The sequence below is a fragment of the Bemisia tabaci genome, chromosome 3 (assembly GCF_918797505.1).
Source record: "Bemisia tabaci chromosome 3, PGI_BMITA_v3".
In the NCBI taxonomy this organism is placed as follows: domain Eukaryota; kingdom Metazoa; phylum Arthropoda; class Insecta; order Hemiptera; family Aleyrodidae; genus Bemisia; species Bemisia tabaci.
In genome coordinates, this window is record NC_092795.1 from 23,573,578 (window position 1) to 23,594,664 (window position 21,087).

General features: G+C 41.1%; 1 protein-coding gene across 2 annotated transcripts in view; it reads left to right on the forward strand.

Moving 5' to 3' along the window:
• LOC109031015 (neuroligin-4, X-linked) overlaps positions 1–21,087 on the forward strand; it is a 649,145-nt gene that overhangs the window by 307,262 nt on the left and 320,796 nt on the right. Inside the window, exon 2 of one of the 2 annotated variants that reach the window (XM_072298040.1) lies at positions 16,000–16,066. The gene's annotated coding sequence lies outside the window, so the exon portion shown is untranslated. Of the gene's footprint in view, positions 1–15,999; positions 16,067–16,100; positions 16,163–21,087 lie in introns of those variants that run through there. The other variant, XM_072298041.1, reaches the window with a different exon arrangement.

A 21,087-nucleotide genomic window follows, 5' to 3' on the forward strand; every position in this document is an offset into this window, starting at 1 on the left:
TTTAAGGTATCATGTGTAAGAACTTACTGGTTATGGGACGATGACACCCAAAGAAAATGAATCCAAAATCTAAGATTTTATAATTAATCATTGATTACCTATTCTATTCAACCTATAGATCTTCGTAGGGAGATTAATTGGACTGCATTTTGCGATTAGAGACTACAATCTCTAGCTCACTGTAGAAACAACGTATGCACCGTTTGTTTTCCCATGTACAAAGATGCTTTTACGGATTAGCCCGAAATTGTAGTTCCTAACTGCAACATGTACACTGGAAAAAAAACACATTGGATCTAGAGTCCAGACTCTTGAAAACATCGACAAGGAAAAGGACTATTGATTCAAGCAGATTTAAGCTTAAATCAAAAGGAAATTCGCTCAAATTAAGAGGCTTGGTTCTTGATTTAAGCTTAAATCTTATTAAATCAAGAGTATTTCTTCTTGTTGATATTTGAGTCTAAACTCTAGATCCAATGTGTTTTTTTTCAGTGTAGTCAAATTGTCTCATTAGGTTTTAGCCTCATGAACTAGGACTTTGAAACCTGTGTGCGACCCGGCCGTCGATCGCTCTCCGATCGGTTGAAACGACCCAATTTCACGTGTCGCTGCGGTGAGCCCCAAGTAGGACCTAAACCCACCAGCCTCCGAGTTCGGGCCTCTGCCCCCCCTTCTACCCCCCCCCCCCGACCCCACTACATTTGCCGTTCCCGCAGATATCATAACATTTCTAGCGCGGATGATGCTGTGATGGGTTTTCGACTGATTTCCGAGCTTCCTCCACGTCTCAATTTCCTCATCTGAAATATGACGTTAGGGGATCAGTACAGTGGGAAGAGGTAATGGGTCAGTTGGTCAGATTTGAATCAAATTACAATCGGGTTGATGTTATTGTCTTTGTCAGGATCCAAGTTCTACAGGGGGTGGATCATAAAGGGAGAAAAACTCCGATTACGGAGACCGAACTTCGGTTTGCATGGAATACCGAGGTTTTCGGTCCAAGTGAGTAATTAAGGATATTGCGATCCTAGGTACCGGATTCTGGCTCCGGAAATATTGGAAATGTTCATTTGTGCCGTAGTATCATTTGCGAAGCGGGAAGCTCAAAAAACGCAAATTTCTTACGCAGATTGTGAAGTTAGGAGTGCATTTCAAACTTTGCCAATGCGCTCATCGTGATTTTTGAGACATTTACTGACAGAAACAACTCTTCTTTTTGCTCTAGCAAAAGTTCGCAACAACCCCATTATAATCACTCTTCAGTAAAAAGTAGACGGCAGTACATTTCTGACAGAACTTTCCAAGCAACCGTAACCAACCAAGTAACCGTAATTAGACGGATGGTTGATGACTTCTGATAGAAATCTATTACTAATTAATAGATCTATTACGGATTATTACTGGGGATCATCTATGATCAGGAATCTAGTTACTGCTAAGATTCTTCTTTATCGGTACAGCATTTCATTCTAAGAGTGCAGAGATTGTCGGACAAGACAACAGAAACAAGGCAACATGTCGCCGCGACAGACAAGCTCGAAAATAACTTTCGCTTGACCTCCTCCATCGTCTTCCTGAACGATGGCGAACAAGGGTCTCCCTGAAGAGGGTGGGGGGAGGGTTGAAAGCTGTTGTAGCGCGCAGCTTGTTTACTTATTCGCACTCCCGTATCCGGACCGTATTTTCGACCGTAAGGTGTGGACCGGCTTCTCTTGCCAGTGATAAAGGAGCATCTTTTTACTTTCCTGCTTCGGATGGATTCTAACGTTTGAGATCTTTTTACGTCATGTAAGTACAAAAGTGGCGGGTCAGGCTTTGTCCGTCTTTCTCACTGAATTGTGAGCCTAGGGCGAAGTTATTCACTATTTTTGTAGAAGTAGAGCGCTTCTATGTATTCTAAAAAATGACGACGAATTTAGACAGGAGGGGATTGTGGTCTAATGTTAATGGATAGGACGCATCCAAATATTACATCACGCTGTTTAGAATTTTGTCTCTTAAAGTTCTAAATTAATTTCAATATCAAACTCTATTTTGAAAGAACCAATCACAAGGTTGCGTCGAAAATAGAACACTCTTTTCTATTTAGGGAAGCAGAAATAAGAATTTCCGTTCTAAGATGAGCCTCGAAAGTTAGTTTCTCTTCGAAAACGATTTTATGAAGCCTCTTTTGACTATAGCAGCCATTTATTCTGGCGTAACACAGTTTTTTTTTAAACAACTTATAAGTAATTCAACTATCATTTAGAATTAGAGAGGCAAAAAAAAACATTCAATAAACTGAAAATTTTTTTCAAATCGTCTACTTCAAATGATGTGACAAAATATGGTTGTAAGTTGTCGGGTGCCTTTTTCCGTGTTTTTAGATCACTCAAATTGATATGGTGTACTAGAGAGGGGTGAAAATATTTCCCTTTAAACCTACAAACATCTATAGTGACGTGCGTGGCAGAATTTTTGCCTAGCCATGCAACTTTAGGCGAACCGAACACTGCGTCTTGTGGCTCATTGTCAGATCGTCGTTCAGAACCAAAATTTGTACTCCAAGCTGCAAGTTTTCCTTTATCATCCTATCCGGGACTTGCCCTAATTTATCGACCATCGCGTTAGCATCGTCTTTCCTCTCCTCCTAGTTTTCAACGGTAGCTCGCTCCCTTAACCCCACCCCTTCACAAATTGCTTCAAAGGATAGGATTTCGATTCTCACCCCACGTGCCAACCGCGCGATGTCCAAGAATATTGAAAACAGGACCTATATTACTCGCGATGGAGGGAGAAAAATAATATTATTCTCACCTCTGAGGTAATAGAAACCTCACCTTCATCGACAGCGTTGCCAAAGCGGATCGATAATCGAATTTATTCCAGCTCAAAATGCGGAAGTGAAAAAACCTCGTCGCCGGAGTTGGCAATTTCAAAACTAGAGGAAACCCGGTCAACGGAGTTGACTTCGACTTTGTTCGGCCGGGTCCTGTTTTATAAAGTGAGCACTACCGTTCCGAGCGAAAACATCGTATCTGCGCGAGGTTTAAAATAGGAGTTGCGTCGTTTTTTTATCGATGTGGTCCTAATAATGCCACGAGGGCAAGAATTTCAATCAGCATTCCGATCAGAACTCAATGTCGCTCCCCCGCCCCTCTCGCGTCAGAGCTCTCAGAACACCAATTTGGCCGCGCGAGATCAAAGACGGCCTCAAAAAGCCCTCGTCCGTGACTTCGCGATGAACTTTTCGGCTCGACTTAACTTCTCCTCGAGCCCCTATACCGTCCCGGACTTGTCGGGCGGTTATGAGCCGATGCTGGTCATTTTGGAAACTTCAGATTTCTGCTTTCCGAGCTATTTCAGAGCTGTTGTAGTGAGTGAAACGTTCCCGTGAAAATGGGAAACAACACGTCGTTTCTCATTCTATTTATAGAGAGTCGTCATTTCAACGTCACCAAATTTTCATTCATTCACTGGAAAAAAAAACACGTTAGATCTAGAGTCCAGACTCTTGAAAACACTGACAAGAAAAAGGACTCTTGATTCAATCAGATTTAAGCTTAAATCAAAATGAAATCCGCTCAAATTAAGAAGCTTGGTTCTTGATTTAAGCTTAAATCCGATTGAATCAAGAGTATTTTTTCTTGTCGATGTTTTTAAGAGTCTGGACTCTAGATCCAATGTGTTTCTCCCCAGTGATTGCTAAACTGTTGGTATTTCAAATTTAAAATTTTCACTGATTTTTCTTCTACATACTGGTAAAAAGAAGCAAAATTTTGCTCAGAAATTGCACGGTTATATTTCTTTTAATATGTTAAATGCTTGAGTCACGTCGCTCCTCTAACGTAAAGGGCGTATTTCAATTTTTCCTAATTTCCAAGAGAGCGAAAACAAGATTTCTGGTACTTTTGTTTTCGTGCAGTCTTCTTCAGCTATTTAATCTACAGGGATCAATTTTTTTTAGCTTATAGGGAAAAATGTTAGAATTCATATCATGTGACGAATTCTGTGACCTTAGAATGGAGTTACGTTCTTTTTTCTAGGATACGACGACGAAATCGTGAGAGATAATCATTGTGTCTAAAAATTTCCGATAAAATCAGGAAATGTGTGAGAGAGAAACGGTGTTATAATTTGAGAATTTCTTCTCTGTCTGCTGCCAGGCCATTTGTTCATTTGGACATAAACATTGATCCGAACTGAGAAAGAGGCTCGTTACAAGAACTGAAGTTCGGCTTAATGCATCGAAATTTGTTTGATCCACACGGAGAACCGAACTTGTGGCACAAATGATTATCATTTATTTCATTACAAACTGTTCGAAGAAATCAAGTTGAATCGCCGGAACGCCATTGAATGCACGTTATCAACAATACTGGAAAGAAAGGACACACGACTTCTGAGTATTGAAGTATGAACCCAAATTCTTTGTCCCATATCGATCAAACTAGGTACTCGGTTTTCTAATGGCCTGGTTACCTGCTCAAATTTACGTCAAATTCCGATCAAAATGATGACCAAGATGGCGGCCGAGAGTTATCTAGATTCATGAGTAAAATTAAGTAAAACAGCGTGTTGATTGAAATAAGCATGAATTAAGCACGGTTGTGTGGAAATCAGATGAAGGATGAGCCCCACAGCTCCATCATCTACCATCAAATTTTTGCAGCCGCAGAAATTTGATGGTAGATGGTGCGCAACAGTCACCATTTGATCCGAAATCGATGGAAATCTAAGCGTGTAACCAGCACATAAAATCAAACTTTCAATTGATAAATATCGTCTTATTCCAGCAAGATTTTTTTTGGTTTCGCTGGGCCAGGCCATCCTTCGCTGAAAGTAGTCAATTTTGATGAATCTAGAAATTGAATCACCTCTCACGCTTCGACGTCAAGTCGGCCGAGAGTTATCTAGATTCATGAGTAAAATTAAGTAAAACAGCGTGTTGATTGAAATAAGCATGAATTAAGCACGGTTGTGTGGAAATCAGATGAAGGATGAGCCCCACAGCTCCATCATCTACCATCAAATTTTTGCAGGCCGCAGAAATTTGATGGTAGATGGTGCGCAACAGTCACCATTTGATCCGAAATCGATGGAAATCTAAGCGTGTAACCAGCACATAAAATCAAACTTTCAATTGATAAATATCGTCTTATTCCAGCAAGATTTTTTTGGTTTCGCTGGGCCAGGCCATCCTTCGCTGAAAGTAGTCAATTTTGATGAATCTAGAAATTGAATCACCTCTCACACTTCGACGTCAAGTCGGCGAGATCTGGCAACATCTTTCCTGAACGGTGATCCAAAATCCGATGTATGCGATGCGACTGCAATGCTAAGGACAACGGCGTATGAGCCTCTGGGCGTTGCCAAATCTCATTCATTCGAAAACAAATTTTCGGCGAAACGAGCGAATATTTTCCTTGCGATTTTTCAGAGTATTCCATTCTTAATTCAATTTAAATCATCAGAAAATCCCAAGAAAAAATATCCATAAATTTCGTGAATAATAATCAATTCATCAGGGAAAATTTGGCAACGTTGGAATTTTCATACGGCGTTTTCCCTTTAGCGCGGGAGGTAGGAGCACCATTGTCGCTCTTGTCCGAGCAGTCGCATGATTCATTGTAATCATTGTGAGCGTGACCGTATTCCGCTCAATCGCACAGGACCCCCCCCCCCCCACCCTCCCCCTCCCCCCCTCATTCCGCTCCTCGCCCCCCGGGGGTCATTTTTTATTCGTCTTTTCCGTTTTCAATGGAATAACTTTGAATGGAATCGCGGATCGGTGAGAAAATGGCGGAAAGGAACGCCGTTCCAAGACTCCGTCGCGTTCCAGTGCACTGTCGACTCTTGAGCGTCTCGAGCAGTGGCGTGGCGTGAATTACGATGTATCGATTGTTTTGCCATTTAAACCTATGGTAAAGAATCGATTATTAAGGTGTTCGCTGCGAACACCCTGTTTATCGATCCTTTTTCGTAGGTTTTAATGGCGTAACAGTCGACATATCACAATTTGGCAACGTTGGAATTTTCATACGGCGTTTTCCCTTTAGCGCGGGAGGTAGGAGCACCATTGTCGCTCTTGTCCGAGCAGTCGCATGATTCATTGTAATCATTGTGAGCGTGACCGTATTCCGCTCAATCGCACAGGATCATTAGTTCTTGATGATTTCAGGAGTTTCTACTGATGAATTAAGACGAGTTGGGTTCATCGTATTAAGAAAATAACCCTCCTTATAGCAGCTTAAAATATAGCCATTAATACATTATTTGCAAAAAGGGGCTTTATGCGGCATGTAATCCTGCTAAGGTCGTCCGATTTTACCTATGACTGTTCTCATCGAGATTCCAGCTCTAAAATAATTGTCATAAATCAATCTTCCTCCATTTCCAACTTTGTTCGGAACGATGTTTTCAAGCCTCCCCGAAAAACACCACTGATTTCAGCAGCCCCAGCCAGTGTAAAACTACAAACCTCGTGAAAAATGAAATGTAACTTTGAAGTCGCAAGAAAGTATGAAAATAGGATGATATGGCAGCTCAACCATCGAATTTTACTTTTTCACCCGGTTAAACGCCAAAACGCCGAAACGCCCAGGAACCCGGTAACCGGGAATATAGGCTACCGGTCTGACAAAATCCGCCTTAATTTTTCCCTCTTGAGCACTTCGCTTTTCCACGCGCGTTCCTGAAATTGAGTCCTTCTCCCACCACCCTCTGGCGTCCACCCTGTCGCGTCGCTCGCCCTGCACAAAAGCCCAACTCCACTTCGACACGACTCCCAGAGGGCACAGAATCATACGACGGATAGGGCCTCTCCCGGGATACAGTTACGCTGTTTCATCATCGGAGCGACGATGTCTCGGGCCGCGTCCCTCAAACCGCCTATTTCTCAGCTATCTCGGGCTTTTCACTCGGGAATTGACAACCGATACTCTCGGAGACACGTCAGTCGGGCTAAAAAGCTTCGGGGTTTAACACTTTTCTCCCCCCCCCCTTCCTCCCCTCCCGAGTTGCTCTCAGGGTGATTAAATACTCTAGTCGCCCCCCCCCCCTCTTTGACACGCGGAAAACGGAGGAAATCCATAATTTACGTTATAAATCATCGATTCGCTGTAGATTAGCTCTAGTCTGACCGACTCGAGGCTTGCCTCGAGTAAATGGAACTATAAGCATTAGGGTCATACTTTTTTCTCTGTTTAAAAAAAACAAAAATGTTACCCCGGTCTTTTGCCGTAGAGACGTAAAGATCTGAAATAACTATAGGTCCAGTTACACGATCGAATTGAGCCATTAAATTGGGCCTCTCATTGGTCGCATTCTCACCTCAGGTCTTTTTCCACCAATCAGAGCTTCAGTTTGATTGCTCAATTTGATCGTGTAACTGAACCTCTACACACCACGCGATGATAATGTACTTACTTTACAACTGCCCTCTTTTTTTTATCTAAGTAATTAGGTTCAACTGCCTCAGGTTATTAAGACATCCGAAGGAAAATGAAAGTCGCACAAGGCAACCGCGGCGTAACGTGTACTCTGCCGTGCTAAGGAAGAACGTCGTATGAACATTCGAGAGTTGCTGAATTTCCTCTCAGAAAATAGTCATTTTTGAAGAGAGTTATGAATATTTTTCCTTGAAATTTTCAGAAGCTGTAGGTGAAATTGCAAACAAAATTATCCGAAAACTTGAAAGAAAAATAGTTACTAATTTTCCAGAAAATTCGCGATTTATCAAAGGAAATCTGGCAACGCGTGAAGGTTCATACGGCGTTGGGACGGGAAATGTCGTTGAATTTTAAAAAGTCATGGAAAACCGGGAAAATGACGAAAATGTCAGGGAAAATTTGTTAAATCACCTTCATTTGCTTTCTAAAATGGGTTCGAGATTCGAACAAGAAATTTTGCTTGAAAACTATTTTCAGTTATGCCTTCTTAACCATCCAAACCATCCGTCACATTTTCAATTATCAGGGAATTTTACCAAAATGTGTCAGGAAAATCAGGGAAATGTCAGGGAATTTCATTTTCTAAATTCTGTGGCAACCCTGGTGTTTAGTTTTGAGGAAAGCTATGGATATTTTCCAGTGAAATTTTCAGGAACCTAAGGTGAAATTGCAAACAAAATTATCTGAAAACTTGAAAGAATAATAGTTACAAATCTTCCAGGAAATTCGCGCTTTATCGAAGGAAACCGGGCAACGCCTGAAGGTTCATACGGCGTTTTTCCCGAGCACGGCAGTATTCATACCTTGTTTTGTGCCTATTCTTTCCTTATCTCGTTCCGTCTAGTGGTACGTTCTTTCTCTCTTCAAGGTTTCCAGCAACTATACTCGCAACAAGGCTTCCTTGCTCACCGCGCTAGACCATAAAATCTGATTAAGAGAAAAAGGCAAGTCTAACTCGATCAAGATCCTTCGTATCCACGTGCGGAGGGGGGGGGGGGGGGCTCCTTTTGTTTCAGTCCGGGAGAGCGAAGAAAGCCCGAAGAAAAGTTGAGAGGAAGTAAATCATTTCCGACAAACGGATAAACGCAAATGAAAACATTCATAACAGGTTTCCCTTGTTTCGCCGCTCGGTTTAATAAATCGTAATAAAGATCGAAGCGGCCCTGAAACGGGGTCGCTCCGTTGTCGTAAAAGCGTAACTTCATTTTCACGTACGTCCCGAAAGGAGCGAAGTTTTTTTTTGGAAGTCACCCTCGTCTCAAAGTGTAGATACGCGCTTTCGTAAGGAAAATGGCGAAACACAGATTTAGCTTTTATGACTCGGGGAAGTAATGGTCCGATGGTCGATGGTTCTTCCTCGGTCATCGAAGAGCCCGTTTCGATGGTCAAATGCATGCCCTCACCTCGGCGAAGGTGTGAAAAAGACAAGAAAAAACAAGCCTGATTTATGTTTCACGTAAAGGAATTCTAGATCACGAAGAAGGAGTCGTTATTGTAACTGAACCTAACAATAATGGATTTCTTTAATGGGCCATTTTCGGTGCGTGGTGTGTGCGTCCACTTTGAGGGTTAAAAAGTGGCTGGAATTTTCCGTCGAGGAAACCCCATCTTACATCAAGAATCAAATCGTTCGAGTCAAGGAGGTTTTTTCGATGGACAAACATATTTTTCTCCTCATTCATGATGAAAAGACGGTTAAAGGTAGCAAATTCACTAATATTTAGATTAAGTCACTTTTCGAGTGTGCGGGAAAAGTGCAATAGTTTACGCACTGAGGAAAATTTCTGCGTTACTCTACCACAACCATTCGTAATTTTGTTTTGATTCCTGTACATTTTGCGTGTGATAAAGCACAGAAAGCAATTGAAAAATCGAGTGACCTTATGATCAATCGAAAAGTTGGGTACGTAACAATGCCCAAATTAACTGAAGTTCAATTTTTCTATCAAAATGGAGGGAAACCATTTCTTTAGAGAGTGATTCTTTCGCTGATTGGACTGGAAACTCGAAAGCATCCTACAGATTGAGTCTTTATTAATTTTTGCACCAGTAGGTAGTGATAGTAGGATGTGCACAGATGAATCGGAGAGCTACATCAAAATCTGATGAATTCTAGATCCTTTCCTTAGGATTCTCTCTATGAAGCAGTAACAATTTTTGTAACCCGGCTACAGCCTCTGCGCGCCATTTAAATGTAGGTATGTTAAGCTATCAGTGTCGAATTTGTCAAAATTGTCCGAAATTTGAGTTTTCAAGGAGGCAATTTTCTGATAGTTCCACCTGATTCGCATCGCTTTTCCGTTATTTACTTTTCTGCACGCCCTACCTAAAAGTCTCTAACCCTGTGAACGGTCGTAAACAAACAAAAAAATTCAAAAATTTAGGACTGAATTTCGAATCAATTTAACATTTTCCCACTCACGTAGCCTTTTTTAAGGTTACTTCCGCAATATTACATGTCTGTTAAGGCTTAAGAATTCAGTAAGTCATAGTTAGCTGCCATTGTTCGGGGTTTTATTTGTTATGAAAATTCTCGAACAAGGCATTTTCGACTCGAGACCGCAAGCGTGATAATTCAACGCGAACATGCAAACACTCCGCGAGACCCGAAACCGGTTGAAAATGAATGATGTAGCTTTAAACAAACGGGCATTCGGCTACCATTATCGTCCGGCTCGCCACAAAAAGCCGGCGAAATTTATGACCGCGGATTTTTCGCTCCACGCGTCCTTTATTCTTATTATTTTTGCTTTTATTACAGTCGTTAATGTTTTCTATAATTGTAATTTATATTGGCTGCCGAATCTACTTTAACAGCATCCGCTCGCTCTAACCCGAAACGGTCTTAATATTTGCACCAACCGCAGTCTGTTGAAGCTACATCAATAAACGTATACGGGATTTTTCAGGATTCGTAGCCTTTTTTTCCATCCCAACTTGGAACATTTTATTCAAGGGAACAAACCACGTTTTAAATCCGAAAAATTAAAGCACTGCAGTTCTGAAAAATAAATTGTAATTTTGAAACCAAATAATGTATATCATGGTATCATTAGAATTTACGGGAACCGACTTGTAGTTTTTCAGCCCTGGGCGTCAGACTGTTTAATTTTAATACAACATTGTGAAGTGAAAAATTGTTGGAAAATTTGTCGGAACAATCACCTTTAATGATAGAGCCGTAGGCGTATTACTGAGCGGAGAAAACGTATCCATGATGAATTTAGGAGAAGAATGTGCAATTGCTAAAATCCTGTCAGTATCTTCATCGTTTTGTGAAATATCTTTCATAGATAAGTCATATCTGCTTAGAAACGCTCTGTCGGATCACTGGACTTCAATGTGTGATAAGGAATATCACGAATCCGTGTGTACGGGGCTATTCCTGACATTGTAGAAACAGCGCAAGTCTCAATGCTTTCCTCTCTATTGAGGGCTCTTTTTTGGGTGATGCAAACATAGTAATATCCTTTTCGCGAAATGAAGTCCAATTGGAGAGCTCTACCAAGGAGCTCCGCATATGTCTGAATTTCGAAGGGTAGCATCTTTATAATTTGCGTCCAAGGAACATCCCGCCGGTCGTAGGAAACAATTTCCATTTTGAAAACCAGCTTTTATCGCAGAAATATTCGCCGGACTCGTGTTTCCTTCGTTTTCTCTCCAACAGCAAGTCTTCATTTTATTTAGAGCCCGTTGCAATATCGTGCGCGGCAAACGCGAGATTCGTAATTGGACCCGAGCAGAAAAGGACCATCTAATTCTACAACGATAGTTTCGGAAAAATACCTTTTTTACTTAAGTACCGTCACTGGCTGAAGGTTGTTTTTGAAGAACTTTCTATGCGGAACGCATTTCGAGCATATCAAAGGAGAGTTTAAAGGGTATCTGATAACACTGGGGGGGGGGGGGGGGGGAGCGCCGCAGCCTAAATGACTCCGCCTGTCTGGGGCTCTCGAGAAAATAAACAATATGTTTTTAGAGGGAGCTCGCGTCGAGCTAGCCTTAATTTGTACCGTGCTCGAAATTGTGAACGAAGTTTGCTTTTCTCTTGAACGAGATTGTATTCAAATGGTCGCCCGTGATTAAAACAAAAAATCCGGCGCGACTCATTTTATGTCTATTTATGATGCGACGCACAGAGGAACGAAGCTTTGAAAACAGTCGGCTACGAAATTTTCGACTGAAACTGCAATTTTTCACGTTTATATTAATTTTGTACTCAACGTTTTGCATTGAGGAAGATATAACGACAGCGTAAGTCCGCAATCACACATCGACGGTGTAAGTCGGCAAACACATGACTCGTTTGCGGTGTCTGAAAATCTCCGTCTCTATGTTATTCTTTTGGAGGAGAACAAATTGACATCATTCCTTGGTGTTTTTGCAGAATTTTTCTCACACAGACAAAAATATTTACGGCAGTTTTAAAGAATTGCCGTTGAGTAGTTTTCTGTTTGAAAAATGAAGTATGGCAGGAAGTCTGCGACGTCGCAAACCAAGTTATGTGATTGCCGACTTACACCGTCGATATCTCGGTGTCTGAAAATCTCCACCTCTATGTTATTTTTTTAAAAAAGAACAGATTGACTTCATACCTTAAAGTTTTTGCAGGATTTTCTTCGCACGGAGAAAACAAATCACGGCAGTTTGAAAGAATTGCCGTTGAGTAGTTTTCCGTTTAAAAAATGAAGTATGATAGGAAATCTGCGACGTCACAATCGAATTATGTGATTGCCGACGTACACCGTCCATATGTAATGTCTACATTCCAAAAAAAATTACAGATATCTCCACAAATATTGTATGGGTACCTAATCTGAATGATCGGGGACAAAACTTTTTGTACAATCACACACGTTTCTGGGAAAATCTGTATTTTATTAGAATAAATTTGGCAACATCAACTTATCCATGAGCGGGATTATGCACAGCATGACTGCCTACAGCTTTGCTGAAAGAGATAAAGAGCCTAGAAAGCTCTATTGATTGAAGTTGTAGGAATAGTATGAACAAATTCAGGATCGAGGCGCCGTCAAGCGCCTTCAATTTTAGTGATACTTCCCGCCTCACTGTGAAGTTAGTTTAGTTGCGTGACCTAACTTAACCCAACTAGGACTCTGCTGCGACCGGTTCCCGAGTTTCGCCACCGATCAGAATACTAAAACTCGGGCACATTCAATCACGGCAAAAACGAAATTTGTTCTAACGTTCCGGAAACACTTTTTATGTACTCCTTTATACACAAGGCAACTTTATCATATTCTTTTACTGGAGTTTTTCCACGAATTTTTGTTACTTTGCAGGTTTTGTAGGTAAATGCTATCTCGGCTCCTATTGCATCGATTTTGGTTAAACTTGGTAGCAGGAGGTATTTTTTGACGAGAAACTCGAATTTTCAGTCCAATTTTCCAAATTCGCAAATCCAAGATTGTGGATGAGGCCAAAATCGCTGTTTTAGCTTCTGAAATTGATAAATTCATTTTTGTTAAACTTTGGTCTCGTTATCTCAAGTAGCATATGAGTTGTGCTTAAACTATCTCATAGGGTCAAATTAACTTCTGATATTCCCATGAAGTGAGGTTCACTTCATTTGCAGCTGACCGTAAATCAACCAAACGCAAGCTGTGATGACAGAAGTTGCTTTGAACTACGAAAAATATCGATACGTTTGAATCGATTTTTTTAAATTTTTTGTCTATATCTTGCGTTTTCCCGATAGTAGTTTTGAAGACAGGAGAAACTTTAAATTAATGTCAGTACATTTTACTTGACATCTATTCTTTGGGATATCATTTTATTTCATGCGACGAATGTTTATATATTTTTATCTTCGCAGCTCATTTTTCATGGAAATGCTTTTGTTTTCCTTTTGGCACCATATACTTCATAGCTTCCCTCTATTAATAAGTTCAAGTCGTCACTTATCGGTTAAACTTCCTTTTCCTCCCATAAATCATCGGTTAAATTAGGATTATTCATGATCATGCCGCGTTTATCCAACACCTCGTTTTGGACTTTCTTGCTTGTTTAGGAGTGGGGGAAAATTGTGTCTCCACACCAAGTCTCCCTTCCCGCAATCCTGAATGATTGGTAGCGCTTAATGATGGCAAAAGGTGACATGAATGAATTAAACCAGAGTGAACTTTACCTGAAAAGTTTGCACTTAATATAATTATTTTGTACTTCATTTGTTTGATTTTTATTCCACTTAGAATTAATACGTTCAATATCCGGACACTAATCCCTCAAATCCGTACTGACCTCACATCATAAGTGTGCTTTGAATGATCGCAGATTTCCCACTTCGAAAGTAAAAACTTTGTCGTTTTCTCTGCTCCGGCTTTCGGGGCTCTTCATCGAAGCCAACATCTTTGAGGTGCAACCTGGTTGAGAAATCTCATTTTGCGGCTCTGTCAGCGATGAGTCCTCAAATAATTTATTACCCGACCAAGCCGAAGACAAAGTGCCCCTGTTGCCAGATCGTCTCAGCCACTTTGTCTCAGATGCGCTCGGATGCTTTGGGATCCGATCGGAGTGGAAGGATTTCAGAGGCCCTGAATTTTATCTCGGTTCGATAAATTTGCTTGATTCAGACCCGAGGGTTGTTGCAATGGATCCGTTGCACGTAAGAAATTAAGCCGTGTGAATAGATATTTTAAGAGTTAATCTGCACAAAAATCAAGATGGGCACATTAAAAAAGGTTGAAATCCACTCCTTGGTGCGCAATTTGCGTAGTTTGAAACGCGCTTTTCAAATTCTCCGCGTCCAAGGGCAGTTTCCGGTCACCGTATCTGGACACAAGCAACAGCAACTTGCTGTTGACGAAAACTGACGATTCCGAACTCCAAAATAACTTGCAAATCGATTAAATACACTTTAAAAACTCAATGTCTGAACCACTATCGAAGATAATGTTTCGTTTGTAAGTAAAATTAATGAACAACAACAACAAATACTACAACAACGAATCAGCAACTTCCACTGTTTACCGGCAACCACTGAGGCCACCTGAAGTTGCCATTTGCTCGTTTTCGGTGCCTCGCAAACTGCTCTCTGATGCCCGGAACTAGAAAAAGTATGTTGCAATCCACGCAAATTTCCCACGAATAAGTAAATTTCCGGATTTTTAATTCGGCCCTTCAGAAGTCTGTTCAAACGATTGTACCTCCTCCATGAAACAGACCCACTTGAAGAGATTAAGCAACTGAAGTATACCTACATTGGGAGTTTTGAAAAAAAAATAACAAATGTACATTTGGTTGGGTTTTCTAACGTGGGCGTATGATGGAATCAAGAAAAACAATATAAGTTAAGACGGCAGGGTGGCGGAGGAACGTGAAAAGAAGAGAAAGGAGAGAGAGAGATAATAAAGAGAAGGAGAATAAAGGAAAATGCTCTACATATTCTGCCTTTCTTCTTTTTCCCACACCTCTCCCTCTCCTGTTCCTTTTTCTTGAAAGGGTGTTTGTCCTAGGAAGTATTATTCCGCGGAATAAGAAACAGGTCTGCGTTTAAATGGCACATTAATTGATTTTTTTTTTTTTTTTTTTTTGCATGGATATCGTTCAAATAATGCATACATATATGATTTAAAGATATATTAATCGTTTTAAGATATTTTAATCGTTTAAAGATATATTCCATTTATCATCGAAGTCATTTAAAAAGTTAACATTCTCATTGGGAGGATGTTTACTAGTCGTGAAACAATGTTTTCGGTTGAAAACGGCACCATCGACTTTCGCTTCAAGCTTTAAGGCCCTGAAATTTATTAATTAAAAGAGTCGTTGAGTGCTGACACCTTCCTTGAGCTATTCTTCATCGCTGCATCCTTTTCACCCTTCTTTTGAGCTATTTTCCGCTTCTGGGGACTCTGTACGCTTTTCAAGTGTCAGATCAGCTTGAACGTGATCTCTACTCGAGGGAAAGTGTTTTAATCAGTTCCTTTGTAGATAATATCAACAACGTAAAACGAAACTGACACGAAAATGCATATTTGATGTTCCCGTTTAAGGAATGATCTTAGAAGTGCCTTTTAATGATATCCCGCCCAAGAGTTAGTAAATAAATTTTCACTGACCAAATTATTAACTCTTCGCACTGTATTAAAGAAGTTTCTTCACTTTCACAAATCATCGGCTACATGACTGTCAGGCGTATGTTAATTTACGCAAATAATTTTAGGTGAAGGATCCCTTGGGAAATAATACCGAGAATTGACCTTTTTTTGGTGAACAGGTCGAAGGTCGGAACACTTATGGGACATCATAGCTTGTAGAAAGTTTGGGGGCTGAAAATTGAAATCAGGGCCTCTAGTCTTTTACCATTTCTTAAAAATCGCTTTAGTGTGAAAAAGGGAAACGAATTTTTTCCGAATTGTGTTTTCTTCTTCACAGAGATGATATAACGATATTTGTAAAAACTCATCGCTGACTAACGAAGATGATAAAAATAATTTCGATGAATAAGTTAGTAGTGCCTCGTTTCGAATTCTGGTGGAAATTTAATGTGCCGTTCGCCAAATGGATGAATTTTTCATTACAACGTTGTTTTATTCCTTTGTTTCAGACCAGATACATCCCCTCTCAATCCAAGACAATCGTCTCACCGTGAGCAGAAATTCACCTATCTTTGTGTAAGTTTATCTTACGAACTATTGTTTTAGGGATATACGTCCCACTTCAATCCAATACAATCGTCTCACCGTGAGCAGAAATTCACCTATCTTTGTGTAAGTTTATCTTAAGAACTATTTTTTTAGGGATATACGTCCCACTTCAATCCAATACAAACGTCTCACCGTGAGCAGAAATTCTCCTATCTTCGTATAAGTTTATCCTAAGAACTATTTTTTCAGGAATTTGAATTTGAAAACCGAAGAGACAAGCTAAAAATAAAACGATTGAATTGGTGTAAGTGGATGTTTGCAATAGACAAAGGTGGTAAATAAAATGCCCTTTGCACAGGTTGCAAGTTTTAAGTTGAAAGTGATGGTCATCGATGAGGGTTTTTGCAACACATTTCACGATCATCGATGAGTGATGCACCGATGACCCCCACTTTCAGCAAACCACTTCCAACGTGTGCAGAGGGCAATAGACAAACTAACGGCATCCCTACAAAGATCCGATTGATAGATCGCATTTTGCCATAAGGAACCACGATTTCTGGCCCATTTTAGTAACAACACACATGCCATTGGTTTCCCTATGCATATATGTGCTTTTATGGGAGAGCCAGAGATATTGGTATTCTTATTGCAAAATTTAATCCAGTTTTCCATCATTTTCCAACAACCACCCGTTCGAACCAAGAGGATCGCTCCATGCCCCCTGGGTCTACTTTCTTACCGATTTTTCCATCAATTTCAATTATCAGCCCGCAGACGGGTTACAAAATTACAAATCATTACATTCAGCCTCGCGGCACTGCCGCGCATTTGACCTCCTCGTCGCGCGATGTCTGTGAAACCGTGCCTTAACGTCCCGAACTCCTAGCATCCCGGTGCCGCGCCGCAGACATTCCCTGCGCGAGGACAAAGACGCCCACTTCAAACAGGAAACTTGTCGCGGAGTGAATATAAGAAGCAAAGAAGTACTAATTGTAAAGAAACCGACGGAGGAAGCTCCGGGAAGTGCAGCGAGGGGGCGGCGGTGGGGAAGGGGCTGAAAAGCCAGTGACTCGGCGGCCAGTCCAGGAAGGGGGAAGGGGGGCTTTGTTAGTTACTAGCGCAGCTTCCCGGCCAAAGCCTGAGGAGTGAGGACCTGAAGTTGGGCCACAAAAGCTTTGACAAGTTGCATTAAAACCACTACTTTCCTCCCAGGGAAGCCAACGGTCTGTCAGCCGAGGGATGTTGCGGGCTTGTGAGGAGACAATCCGGGGGAGGGGGATGTTTGGCCTCGTTTCAACGCGTTAAGGGGGGTGCACAGCTTTTAGCCCCGCGTATCGCCATCGCTTTGATTTATCGTGGATTTTATCCGAGGACTCGACAGATTTGGTCACACGTACGTCAAGAACAAGTGTTAACAAAAACTGGTTGCATCTTGCAAAAATGAACTAAGAGCATTCCAATGCCGCTAAGATGGTACAAATATGTTTACCTAGCAAATATAAACTGATCAGCTAAACAAGTTTTATCTTCACTAAATAAATTATGAACTCAAGACGAAAATCACCTCTGTAAATTTAATATTTTGCATGTTTTTAGTAATTTTATTGTAAAGAATGTAAGTTGCACAATCCTAGCAACATTGGAATACTCTTGGTTCCTTTTTGCGAAATGCAATCCAACTAAAACTGACGTCGCATCCGTCTGTTTCAGGCAAAATATCGGTAGCTCATTGCACCACAATATCTGTCGATGTGTCGAGATCCTTGCTCACACTAAAGTTCATGTTAGGGAAGTTACGCACTTTTAGAAAGCGTAAGAAAGATCATGCTCCTACAGTTTAGCATCGAAAGTTATTATAAGAATCGATGGCGGATCTTCTGTCGCATGCCACAATAATTCTGCGGCGGAAATTTTGCAACATTGACGCGTAATTAACAGGGTTGACACAGTCAGGGAAATCCGGGAAATGTCAGGGAAAATTTGTTAAATCCCCATCATTTGCTTTCTAGAATGGGTTTGAGTTTTCGAACAAAAAATTTTGTCTGAACACCATTTTCAAGTATGCCTTTTTAACCAGCCGTCACATCTTTAAGTGTCAGGGAATTCCGCCAAAATGTGTCAGGAAAATCAGGGAAATGTTAGGGAATTTTATTTGATAAACTCTGTGGCATCCCTAAGTTATGGTTTTTCGTCTGCTTTTCTGCTTTTTGCTCTGCTGGCCAATCTACATATTCACATGAAGCAAATTCTCTTTCATAACCCAAATCAGATTATTTTGTAAAATTTTACCTCATGTAAGTTGTGAATTTACCCGGCAACAGTGTCACTCGACCATCGAGCTACTGACTCGATAGTCTTATGTACAAAAGGAACGCCGCTGAAAAAAAAGAGAAAAAAATGTAAAAAAGAGAGAGACAGAGACAGGAAGCGGAAAACCCCCTGCGACGGGCTCCCGGCTGGGCCGTCTTCGTAAATAATTCGCAGACACGCTTTGAGCGCCCTCTCCAGGCGCAATCAAGGAACCCGCGCGCCGCGGAGGGACGCGACCGCGTTTGACTGAGGCACTCGCCCGCGCCCGGCAAAACCGCCTAACTCCCAGCGGAGACATCGAGGACGTCCGCGGTTTTTCATTCCAGGAGGCCGGTCTTTTCCGATCACTGCCCCTGAGGGCACAATTAGACGTGCGGAAAAATAATGAAAGGATTTCTAAATGCCGACCGACGTGTTCGTTGCGCGGCTCTCCACTCGCGATGTTGCCGTTTTGCCGGAGGAATTACAAGTTTTCAGTGGTATCGAGGTGTGAGAAAAAGGTGAGTTTGGCAGCGTTGTTCACTTTGTCGAGCTTTGTGCGATTTGAGTCGAATTTACCCTTGAGAGGGCCACTCTTCTGCCGGGAATTTATAGCTGGTCGATGACTGCACTGGGAGGATGCCTGAATCCCTGTGTTGACTTCGGGTCGCTGCGCTGGTTCTGCACTGAAAAAAAAATTCTCGGCGTTTTTACCAAGGTCCGTTGGTACCTTTACCATCTCACTTTTTTTACCAATTATTGGTAATTTTATCAAGACAGACTGGTAAACTTCCTAAAAAACCGGTATTTTTACTGCTTTTTTCAGGTAAGAATACCACTTTTATTGGTAATCAATTCCCGGTAACTTTGCCATTTTACCTCGGTTATTCTACCATAGTCGATAAAAAATATTGGCGTTTTTATCAAGGTCCAGTAAAATTACCGAGAAAGTTCAATAATTTTACCGAGATTTCTCGGTAAAATTACCAAGTCCATGAATGGTAATTTTACCAAGAAAAAATAGGGATCAAATTTAACCCTGAATTCTTGGTAATTTTACCCTTTTCTTAGTAAATACACCGAGATTTTTTTTTCCAGTGTGCACAACAATATCGTCGTTTTGTAAGACAAAAAACGTAACTGCATTTCATCGTTGAAAAATTTACACTTTTCTATATCTTCATTTTTAACTTTTAGAAACTGTCGAAATTCTTCGACTGAGTTTCCATGATTTTTTTCTGCAATTACAATGGAAGTTTCCTTAGCATCCTCCAATTTAACAAATTTTTACAATGCACTTTTCATTAAAAGTAAGAATTCGAAAAATTCTGAGGGCTAATAATAGTATTGCCCTAGAATTCTATTTGCTTGACTCGTATGAATGGTCATACTGTGTTTTTCCTTAGCACAGCAGAATAGAGTCCCTTTATACTGAGAATGAAGACAACCCCCCCCCCCCCCACCCCCCCCTCATGGAATCACAAACAGGAATAAAGATTACACAAATCAGCAGGTTTTTTCGTAATCTTTGATCGGCTCATTCTAAAATTCCTTTCTCCGTTCCTTCTCTCACTCCGTTTGTTCCTTGTCGAACCTGTTATTCCCCGGTCCATTCTACACCGAAATAAAAGTGAAGTTGATTTGAAATTCTGGTTGTTAAAAAAGTGTGCGAGAAACTGTAAAATGCTGAACTACCCGCTACAGCAGTTACTTCAGCAATGTCAAGATGTAAAACTACCTGCTGTGGCGGATAATTCAGCATTTTATAAGTTCTCGCACACCTTTTTTTCATCCAGGATGTTAATTCACGGTGTGCATCATAATCTTTGCAATCCGTGAAAATGTAATCTTTATTCCCGTTTGTGACACTGTGGAGGCCTAAAATACGGGAACCAATCAGAAATGGATTCACATTGTCTTGACTCTCAGTATATAGGGACTCTACGGTAGAGTCCCTTTATACTGAGAGTCAAGACAACCCCCCCCCCCCCCTCATGGAATCACAAACAGGAATAAAGATTACACAAATCGGCGGTTTTTTGTAATCTTTGATCGGCTCATTCTCAAATTCCTTTCTCCGTTCCTTCTCTCATTCCGTTTGTTCCTTGTCGCACCCGTTATTCCCCGGTCCAATCTACATCATAATCTTTGCAATCGGTGAAAATGCAATCTTTATTCCAGTTTGTGACACTGTGGAGGCCTAAAATACGGGAACCAATAGACCGTATTCGATAACGGTTTGATGTATCGTTTGGTTCAAAACAATAGAACCTAACCTCAATCCAAACTGTAAGGATTTACGTTGGAAAAGCTGAAAATGAGATATTTCCTGACAATTTCACTTTTAATAAGCATTTGGTACTCAAAAGAATAACAAATCTGTTACAAAAGACCCGCTCTCTCAGATTTCTGAATTTACTTTTGAGGCTATGTTTATGTTTTGAACAAATCGATATCGATACAATCTCACCCGTTTGATGTATCGAATACGATCTATCAGTTATGGATTCACATTGTCTTGACTCTCAGTATAGAGGGACTCTACGGCAGAATAAAGCCAGGTGCTCGGCCTCTGGCACTGATTTATTCGCCGGGCGAGTCCTCGGCCTCAGCCTCCACTCGAGTGCGTGCGAGGCCGAGATAAAATCCCATCAGTTCGGCGCTCGGCGGCTCGGCGCGGAGATGCGAGGGCGAAGGCGCGACGCGAAAAATAATTAAGACTCGGGAGTAACAGTTAGATTTAAGAGAGGCTATCG